This window comes from Lepidochelys kempii, chromosome 15 (assembly GCF_965140285.1).
Source record: "Lepidochelys kempii isolate rLepKem1 chromosome 15, rLepKem1.hap1, whole genome shotgun sequence".
Classification (NCBI taxonomy): Eukaryota; Metazoa; Chordata; order Testudines; family Cheloniidae; genus Lepidochelys; species Lepidochelys kempii.
Window position 1 is genome coordinate 11,260,039 of NC_136394.1, and position 10,905 is coordinate 11,270,943.

Genomic DNA, 10,905 nt, shown 5'->3' on the forward strand with positions numbered 1-10,905 from the left:
GCTGTGCGCAGCCCTGGCCTTTCTGTGTGAGGTGAAGGGCGGGCCGGAGGGAGGAGCATCTGCCAACCGATCCACTCCAACCAGACTGCTTTGGGGCCCATGTCGCGGCTGGGGGGACGAGCTGGAGCCAGGGGAGGTAGAGGCTGCTTGTTGCAGGATTGGTGACTAGGTGCTGTTCAGCGTGAGTGATACCTCCAGCCAGTCTAGCCACAGGCAGCGTAATACAAACACAAGGTATACATACTGCCAGGTACCAAAGACTTAATGGGCTAAATTCCTCCTTGCTGGAAATCCCTTTGTCAGTGAACTTACACCAGGGGTTACTTTGGCCCAGTGTCTGAGGCTGTAGAGCCATCCAGAACACAGAGACTCTGTCTGTCTGTCTGCCTACTAAGAAGTGCACTCTAGAACGCAGTGTGTGACTCTGCAGTATGTACCATGATACTGGCCCCCAGGCTCTTCCTGTCCCTCTTTTATAGCATCAGGTGCTACTCCCTCTGTTCCTTTCCTTCTCTTTATCCTAGGCTCTCCCTTGGACTCTCCTGTCTTCCCCTCACTCTCTGTGTCTCAGGCAGATGCTGGGCCTGCCCCATTCACATCCCCATTTCTCTAGGCTGGGGTTTCAGTCACTCACTAGATCACTGGGCCTAGTTCCTCCTGCAGTTCAAGGGGCATCGTCCCCTCTCTGGATTTCTCTCAGTCTCCTGGGAGCATTTTCTTCTCCTTGGCTGTCCCTCTTCCCAGGATAGGGCCTGAGGCACAAGAGCCTCCGACTAGCCCAATGTTGCTATTTCTCTTCTTTCCCCTCAGGCTGCCAGGTTCCCAAATTCTTCTCTGTCCCAAAGGCGCAATTTCCTGAATGAGGATGTTCTCTTGCTTCCATTTGCTTGTTGCTGTGCCAGTTAGTCTGCTGCGGCAGTAATTGACATTTCAGCAGGGGCAGCGTGTATGAGAGTATTTGGACAGGAGTGTGTGGGCAGAAGGGTTTGTGTGTGTGTGTGTGTGTGTGTGTGTGTAGGGAATGCATGGGAGTGGGCACATGGCTATTTGCATGAGAGATCTCTGTGTGTGCACACACAATACTGCTATAGGTATGTGGGTATGCCCACCAGAGCTGAAAGGAAAGCGTATGTACAAATAGTTGCACATGATGCTCAAGCAACCATGCAGGCCTCTGATGTGTGTGTGCAGATGGGGTGTGTGTGCTGTGCACAGATACTTCTGTGATGAGTGTAGCACAGAACCCTAGCTAGTTATATGCGTGTGTGTGCATGCAATGGGAGTGTTTGTATAGGCATGTCCCTAAGCAATGGGAGCGTGTGCGCTTGTATGTCCTCTGTGTGTGTGCACAATGGGAATGCGTGAAGTGATGGAACAGCGTGTGTATGTATGAGTGATGAGAGAGAGAGTGTGCATGGATTCCCCCTATATATGCATGTGATGGGAATGCCTGCACAGGTGTTAAGTGATAGGCACTTGATGCATGTGTGTGTGATAAGAGTAGGTGTGCATGCACATGGCATACTGAGCAATAGGAACAGTGCAGGTGTGTGTGTGTGTGTGTGTGTGTGTGTGTGATGGGAATGAGCTTGTGTGCATGTGGCCTCTGAATGGGTAAAATAGTCACAGTAACTGTCTCTTTGGCTGCCTGCTTGCTGCCTGCCCCTGCATTGAGGCTCCTCTGCCTGCAGCAGCAGATGGTGGGACATTGTCTTAATTTATTTAAAAACATAAGCCCATTCATGGAGGTTGCACAGAGTCCAAATTGCACAGGATTCCCCAGAATGCATAATCTCAATCACTGGGCACATTCTCTGCTCATTACTGCTCCTGGGGGCTTACAAATAATCACATATGCTTAGAGTAACCCTGACAAAGCATCAACCTGTGGGATGCAGGTGCAGTGCATGTGTTGGGGGGAAGGGTGCTCTGATAGATGGAAGGTAGGGAGGTGCCTTTCCTGTCTGGTGATGGCAGAGACTGGGGGCTTTCTCACTCTAATCTGGAAGAAAGAATATCACTAAACACAATTTCACCTGTGAATACTGAGTCCAGCTCTGCCCTATGGAACCACTGGGGCTGTGGATTGCATCAGGGCACAGCTGTGCTGCATGAAGAGGCTGTAGTTGGTCTAGAGTAGACATGAAAGCCCAAGGCTTCTGTTGAGGAAAGTCTTGGCATTCCCCATAAACCCACTAGCTCCTCACTGCAGGATCAACCCTATGATAGGTCAGAGGGGGCTGGTCTGGATGCATGTGATGATTGCTGTTGGTTCCAGCAGAGTCTCTTCCTCCCAGGGCTGGTTTTATTTCCCTATGCAACCTCAAATAATCCCAGGGAGTTTTGCTATTTTTTTGTGCTGACAGGGTCAGAGATTAAATCTTCAATCTAATAATCTCATTCCAGGGATAATCCTTTTGCTTTCATCTCCCAGCCAGTGCCAGGAAGGCTTCCAAATAGCCCTGCAGGACAATATGGAACAAGCAAGGCTCCATCTGTCTCCCTTCTCTCTTTCTTGCCATGGCCCTGTACTCATCAGGACAAGGCTTCAGGCTGCTGTCTCTAAGTGTTTTTGACCTTAGCTGAGTGTGACCATGTTGCCCATCAAGATAGCCCTGATCTTGTTTCAGTCTATCATGTTCACTGAGCCCTGGTTCTGTCTCCCATCCATGGGTCTCTATTCTCTGTTTTGTCCACCCTGACTACTGATAATTCCTAAGGATAATATAGCCTGTAACCTCCCTCCACAGTAAATGACTGGTGTCTTAAGAGGACTAATTGAAGGCACCAGCCATGCAGAATAAATACAGGTGCAACTCATGAATTAATCTAATTTCAGTGCTGCTCTAGACAGCTCCAGGGACAGGGGACAGCTCCAGGGATTGAGAAGACAACACTGGGCCTTTCACTTGTAGGTTTCTAATGTAAACCCAGCATGGGTCAGGGGACTGGCTGGTTTAGCAGATTAGTACCAAGATACAGAGCCTTTTGTGTCTAAAGCACTATCTCCCATCTAAATTGGTAGTGTCTGAATGTTATGGACAATGTCCTTGACCTATTGCAGGTGGGGATGGGATGGTCTCAGCCCTTGTTAGTGGGTTCCATGACTAACCTGACAGTGGCAGCAGAGGGACTGAGAACTGAATCATAGAGGCTGAACTCCACTCTTGCAACTAGACCTAGTTCCTCTTTTGCCAAATTGGGTGCTAAGCAAGCCTGCTACTCAGTGAATAATAAGCTACCTGGCAGGCACAGAGGAAGATACTCTCTTAACTGGAGAGATTAGTGTGGTGTTGGGGAGGGGACAGACAACAATATGCCACTTTCCCTTTTTCCTGTTCATAGCAGGGACATGTGACCCTTTCCAAGCCAGCTGAGTCTTAGAATTGAAAGGAAGCAGAAGAGATAATAAAGGGGCCACTAGCAGCCTGAGGCCTGCCCAGCACCAGCCCATCAGGAGGAGCACTTGCCTCTGAGACAGGAAGGAAGGAGGCCCAAGGTCAGTGTCAGAGGAAGGGTTGCCCCCTGTGTGATATGCTGCCAGGCAGGGTGGGACGGGCCAGGTTTGCTCATTCACATTCCATAGGAAGCTGAAGTTGGCCTTATACAGAGAAGCACCAGAGGCCAGCCATTAGGTCCCTGTATAATCTCCTCCAAGCAACCCCAATGAAATTGCTCTTCACCAGCAACTGTGCAATCCTGAGTGACACATACCAGCCCTCAGTGCAGCAGCAGGTGCATTTGGATGGCAATGGCTGCCCCTCCTCCAGACAAACCCTCCTTAGTTGAGCGAGCCCCTTCCTGGGTCACACACCAGAAAGGTGGGGCAGGAAGAGCTCCCAGCATACGGGGTAACCTTCTGCTTGGACTGAATGAAGCAAGGCATGGTGAGCTGTGTGTCTCTGTGGGCTGCACGTTCAGACTACAGATGAAAGTGAAGAGCTTGTCTGAGATCCCTGTGAGGTAAGGGCTGTGCTTGAGCCACCCCTTCATAGAGCACAGCCCAGCTCTGTGCCCCTCCTGGGCAAAGGTTGCCCCACCTTGACATGGGCTGGCCGACTGCTCAGGTTTGTCATGGATGAGCGACGTCAGCCAGCAATGCCCCTCACCAGTGGTGCTGCCAGGTTTTGCCATGGCATGCCCCCCAGCAAGGGGATTCTGGCTGGGCTGAAGTCTGGCTGGAGACAAGGCAAAAAGCTCCAGGCCTCTAACAAGATTGAGCCCTGCCTGAGGGACTGAGCCCAGCCCCCCAGTTGGCTATCTGCCCCCCTTACTTGCCTCCTGGGGCCCAGCAACAGTCAGAGTTGCTGTAGGAAGAGCTCTCTCAGCTACCCAGAAGCAGCTCTCAGGGAGGAGGGAAGGGAGCAGCAAGAGCTCAGCAGCTCCACTCCCTGCTGTGAGCAGTGGGGACAGCCCTCTACTCCGCCCCTGCAACACTCAGCCTGGGGAGGGACAGGGGTACAGAGGGGTTCCTGCTGCAGCCTCCCAGGTGTGTGTGTGTGGGTGGGTGGGGGGTGAAGAATCCAGCAGGAGCAAAGGTGAGGCTGGGGGGCTGAACTGATGGAGGTGGGGGATGGGCTCAACTGAGGGTGGCTGAACTTATGGGGCAGAACTGAAGGGGGAAGCTGGGGGGGGTAGAACTGATAAAAGGATTGGTTTGGAGGTTGGGAGGCATCAGAAGTTGCTGGGCAGGGAACGGGCAGGTGTGGCTATGAGCACTTCTGAAGCAGGGGTCAGAATCACATTTCCCAGTAAAATTGGTACAGTGCACAATACTAAGCATCACACACACATACAGGGAGTGGGCAGGGGGAGTTAAAAAATCAAGACTGACCAAAAACCACACTATCAATTTTTTTTTAAATCTCATGATTTTTTGTGGTCTGACTCACGATTTTTGGTCGCTTGAGGTTGGCCAGTCAGAGAGTTTCTCGGCCACTTCTGATCATAACTGATAACAGCCGATGTGTATCCATGCTGTTGGTACTGACCACCCCTGGAGACCCCAAAGTGCTTTATCACTTCAGACTCGCAGCACCACCAAAATGCAGCCACCTGGGGCAGTGGGAGGGAATTTCAGCTAAAGAAGGACAGGCAACCCCCTACTGCCACAAAAGTGCCAGGGGATCTTTAATGTCCATGCACAGCAGAGAAGGGCTCTGTTTTGAAGGTGCTTTGATCTGAAGTCCCCCACACAGTAAAATATCTGGTGCTCAGTGTATATACCTCAACAGGATCTCAAGGCTTAATTGATCCTGTATGGATTTGAACCCATGCAAAGATTAGCTTGAACCTGGAGTTTATATCTCAAAACCATCCCCTTCCTTTTCATGGGTGTTTTACAGACAGGCTATTCTTGTTCACCCTCCCCTTAGCCATTTCATTTCCCTTTTCTAGCTAATGCCTCATTACAGTAACTTGTGACATACAAAGAATTTAAGTGCTTAGAAGCTGTGCTGCTGACCCAAGCTCCTCACAGTTTAAACTGAGAAATCTTGAGGGATTAGTGAGGATCGGCTGTAATCGGTATAAATGAGCCTAACGAGGCCTCCCTCTGCCCTGCCAACAGAATGGCATTCTTCCAGGACAGGCTGCTTTCACTCTCTTGCTAATTGAATTTGCGGGACACCCAGCAGGTCACAGGCATAGCAGGGAGATTAGACTGGATTTAATCCATCCAGGCACTGGGTCTGTCTGAGCTAGGGAGTGATGCCATTGCCACCCACGTAACTTTTGTTCCCTGATGGGTATGAAGGACTGTCAGGAGCAGGCAAGAGTCCAGCATCATGGGGATTTTGAGAGGTGCAAAGCATGCTGAGTGCCCACTGATTTCTATGGGTGCTCATGATGTCTCACAATCAGGCCTTTCTCTGCCTCCTGCAATATTAACAAGCCCTTCTTTGTGACAGTGCTGCTGTGGAGGCCCAGTTACATCACTTTGATATCAAGTGAACCAGGCTCATCTAGAGCCACACACTAATGTGGACTTAACCAATGCACTGAGTCCCCATCAGGGAGCTGGAGCTACTGTGTCTACAGCTTGTGTGTTGCCACAGGCAAGGCTAGTGCCAGGTGAGCCTCCACCAGACCAGCTACTAGGATTCAAACTCAGCTCAGCTTATTTGGAGCCTGCTCTCTGCATAGCTCACCTCTGACACTTGGAAATACTCAGGAGAAATTATGCCTGGAATCATCACAGCAAACCATGTTCGCTGGGGAGGGGGGAGCAACAAAAGTTAGCTCTTTCCCAAGCTTGTACCTTGATGCCATGAGCGGACAGAGTACAGCTGGCTTCTTCTTTCCCAGGGCTATGGAAGCAAGAAGGCAGTGAGCTTAGAATCTGTACTGACTCAGAGTGGCAAGTACCAATGGGAAAATGAAATGCCTGGGAGTTGATCCCCTGGACTACCTCCAGTTATTCTACCAGTTGGAAAAAAAATTCACAATGAATGTCATGTAAAATTCTCAGAGCACTACTACATCTCCTAGGACTCTCGTTATCACTAGGACTGAAAAGTGGGGGCACCGTCCTCTCTGTGGCTTGCTTGGGCAGGCCTCTCGTTCTGTTCACTGCCATGTCACTCTTATGGTGAAAGGGTGCTGCTGAGATTGCTGATGTTCTGGAGGCAACTCAGGACAGGTAAACCCTTCAGTTCTTTGAGAGGCTAAAGTCATCTTGCTGGATTCGAAGCTGAATACTGTGGATTGCTTGTGTTTGGAGAGGATGAGGCCAGATGGCAGAATGAGATGGAGTCAGATTGGTCAGGAGCAGACACGAACTAGAGTCCTATCTAGCTAGAGCCAAGGACCATGGCCTTTTGGAGATGTTCCTGTGAATTTGCTTAATAGTAAAATCTGCAGAGAGACAAGTTGAGTGAGGTAATATCTTTAATGCAGTAAAATCTCTACACAGTTGAGGGTAGATACAAAAGAAGGGCCTGTCTACACATAGCCCCCTAAGCAGCTCCTGGTCTGAGGCAGACAGTTAGAATGCAGCCAGGAATTCTGCAATTGCTGTTTGAGCAAATTATTGACTTTTTCATCCCTGACTCAAGGCCTGAGGAAGTTCCTGAGGAAGGAGCCATTTATTTGTAAACATGTAGAACCCTTCTGGGCTGAAAGGTGTCTGCACCAGGGTTGACTCTTTCCAGATTCAGAATCGTCTAAAAGGGAGGAAAGCCTTTCTATTCTGGGACAGCAACAGCACTTGTAACTTCCTTTCTGGACCAGTTTGAGGAGAATGTGGAGGCTTCTGAATCACGGAACCAGCAATACCAGCTTGTATCTCATTGGAGGATCTCAGACAACTTTACAAACAGACAATTGAGCCTCCCAATACCGCTTGTTACTAAAGTCTGTGAAAAAAGGAGTGCTCATCATTATTTCAATGCATGAGAGAGGTCAGAGCATTTTGCAATTGGAGAATGAAAGTTTGATTTATTAGGTTTTGTGTGTGCAGTTAATTTAACATTGGTTTAATATTTCCTTCACCTATTTTTCTAGTAACTAAGAAGACTAACCTTAAAACAACTGTGAAAGCTTCCAGCCTCTCATGCTGCTGCTTAGCAGTCCTTTAGTCATGACTAAGGGCGAGGTTCTGGGGTCTGTCCCTATGGAGCAGTGTGCAGGATTAGGGCTACAGTCAGCAGACTGGACATCCCATTCCTTGACAATTCCCAGTCACAGAGATATTAAAGGGACACAACTTGGAATACTTATTTCAAATAATACACTGTTCTAAAGGAGTCCCCTTTCAATAGCATGAAAAGGCCATTTAAAAAGCATAAGGGTTTGTGGCTCTCCTAGTGATGCTTAGGGGGTCTGTTGGGTAGACCAGAGAGCAACATCACTAAATCTGCTTAGAGCCATCTCTCTGCTCCTTCTTTTGGCACACACCTGCCTGATGTCTCTTCACTTTGTTTTGCTGCCATTGCCCATTGGTATTAGTAAACACACTTTAGCAGGACCTTAGGTTAAGCATATGAGATCCCTCTGAGCAGTGCTTGAGACAGATGTTGCATGCTAGCAGATGAGATGGGAATTGCAACTAACCATCATCAGTGAAACTGACTGCACACAAAGTGCTGTCAAATGGCCAAAGAAAACTTTGAAAAAACAGAGAAAATGTTTTTCTTTAATCTGTGTCAGCAATACCAATTTTAACAATAAGCACAATATATTCAGAAGGAAAAGTGATTTTCAGGACAATGGTGTCCCTTTAAAACAGTGATGGCTATTTTAAAAATGAGTTGGAAAATGCGTTTTGTAATTAATGAAGTGGGAATAGTAGAAAGGCTGCAGTCACTTATTCATATTGACTACACCTTGATACATGGCCATGTTTTCCTCCATTTCAAATGTCATTTCAATGGGAGTTAGATGCCTACATATTTTAGAGGATTTCTTTTTAAGGGTGTTACTTTTGGAAGGCATTAGTTTCTCTCTGAGCACAGAGCAGCTCTAATAAAGCTAATTATCCCACTATATTGTTCTGGGCTTCCCCTCTTCTAGAGATTGGTCTGTGGGTAGATAGCATTTGAGAATGAGGTTCCAAGAATGGGAGTTGACATGAAGTGTTTTTGTAGACGGCACTTCCTGCCACCAGCTCTAGGGGTGGCAGATGCTGCTGCCCCAGGTCTCTGGCTTAACTTTTTTTTTTTTTTAAAAAAAGAACATGGGTCTTGCCAGATTCCTTTGGACAACCCATTGCAAAGCATTTTGGGACACAGCTCTAACCACATACTGCCCTCTAGTGACCAATGTATGCAAAATCAGGACAGGCTACTTTTTTCATCCCAGTATGAAAGGAGTTAAGGGGATCCCACTTGTGGGGCTTCACACTCTGCAGGTCTTAGGAATGATTGCTTTAGTATCCTGCTGCTGAACCAACTCAGCTTTTGCAAGACTGTATTTGCCAAAACGTCTCAAGGTGCTTTAGAAAAGATGTAGAATAATTTCAACTACAATCTGTAGTGCTGAGCTTGTGATTAAAGACAAAGAGACTGGACAAAAAGACTATGGACTTGATTTTTTAAAATATGGCAGTGCCTCTGGCCAAAGTTTGGATAAAAGATGGTAAGTAGCCAGTGTGATAGCCACCCAGTGTGGCATGTTTAGGAACAAGTAGGACATCAGATGAACCCAGCTTGAGTCTGAGACTTCCAGGGGTAACAGAGAGAGAGAGAGGACCACAACAAGAATCACATTCATGGTCATACTGGGGCAAATTTGAAAATCATGAGGCTATTTGGCCCCATTTACCTTAGGCAAGAACTTAGTTAAAAAATCATGTTTCATCTAAACTTCACCTGTGAAGTCCCATGCCAAGTCCTCCAAAGATCTTGTCATAGTCCTCCAGAATAACATAAGGACACGTGAGGACCTGACAGTTCTTCTGTAAAACACAATATTTGGTGGGGGGGGGGTATGTGAGGATTAGATGCAATAACTTTAAACCCTTTAAAGAACAGTAAAGGACATGAATACTTTCCTTCCCTGGCAGTTCATCTTTCAACTGCATTTATTATGAAGATCAGAAAAGGGACTACGTCCCTAAGACCTTTGACTTCCCAATATCTTCACTTCTTGCAATCACCCCAGACACCTTTCACTTCCCTGTCTCGCCACCTCTTGTGCTTTCCCCAGAGACACTTTGCTTCCCCTCACACCAACTCAGAGATCTCTTAGTAGACACCATCCAGAGTCTTTCACTTCCCTCAGTCTCAAGAGACATTTACTATGTTTTGCTCCGTCCTGTGTTTATGCCATCTTGGATTCTGGACAGTGGATTGTGTAGGAATAGTGTATTGCTTGAACTAAAACTGGGTTAACAGTCCCTATAAAAAGCATAAACACAAAGAAAGCACTCTTCTGATCTGATGAAAAGCTGCACCTACAGAGACTGCCTAATGAGTCTCTCTCAGCAGCTGTGGCTACCCCCATCTTGTTTCAGAATAGTTTGCGCTCTAACAAACTGGTTTCCCACCTATCTACTCAGCATAGTAATGGGCACTCAAATAAAACGTGACAGGCAGAGGCAACATTAACTGTGGCAGCAGAGAATGGAACAAAAAGTGTTTTAAACAGACTCTGCCCTGATGTTTAAAGAAAAGCTCCTCCTGCTTGGCCAAGCAACCCGTAAGTTTGTAAAGCAAGAGTCACATCTCACTGGGAATAACCTGTGAGATGTGTTTGAGAGTAGTGTTGTTAACCACATTGGGCATTTATATGCTTCCTCTTGGCTGCAACTGCTTGGTTGCTGAATGTCAGCAACTGTATGATGTAGAGTATGGGATGATTCCATCTAGAGAATTCAGTCAAGTTGGGTCAAATGCTACAATCCTTATCCAGAACTAATGCTGCTAACAGGATGTTCTCTGCATCATGATAATAGGATGTAAATTCTATGTCCATACAAATAAAATATATGATTAAGTAAAAAATGGAAATAACATTATTCCCACAAATTACACCTTTCCAGTTTCTCTGCAAATAGAGAAACTAGAGCTGGATGGCTGATGTAAATTAAGGAAAGAGATAGAGAGAAAGAAGGAAAGTGAGACAGCTGGAAGGACAGAGAGAAATGCCAAGAGGTGGGGGAGAAGGGTGTACGTGGGACACCAAGTAAGCACACCCTAATCTAAAAAGTTTTCCTTTGAACATGTACTTGTTTGGTGTGCAGATGTCTTGCAGAAACTGCCCTAGCTGGGGTCATGGGATCTACTTGGCTTCTCGACAGTTTCCATTATGAACCCGGACAAGAATTCCTTTCTTTCATTTAGTGATTGTCTGTGCATAGTGGGGGTTGGGGCCTCCGCTTATGGGTTAAATCAGGGGCTGAGATTAAAAATGTGGCTTCCTAACCTGCCTGCCTCACCCATGGGCAGGCCCTGAAACGCCAGGCCC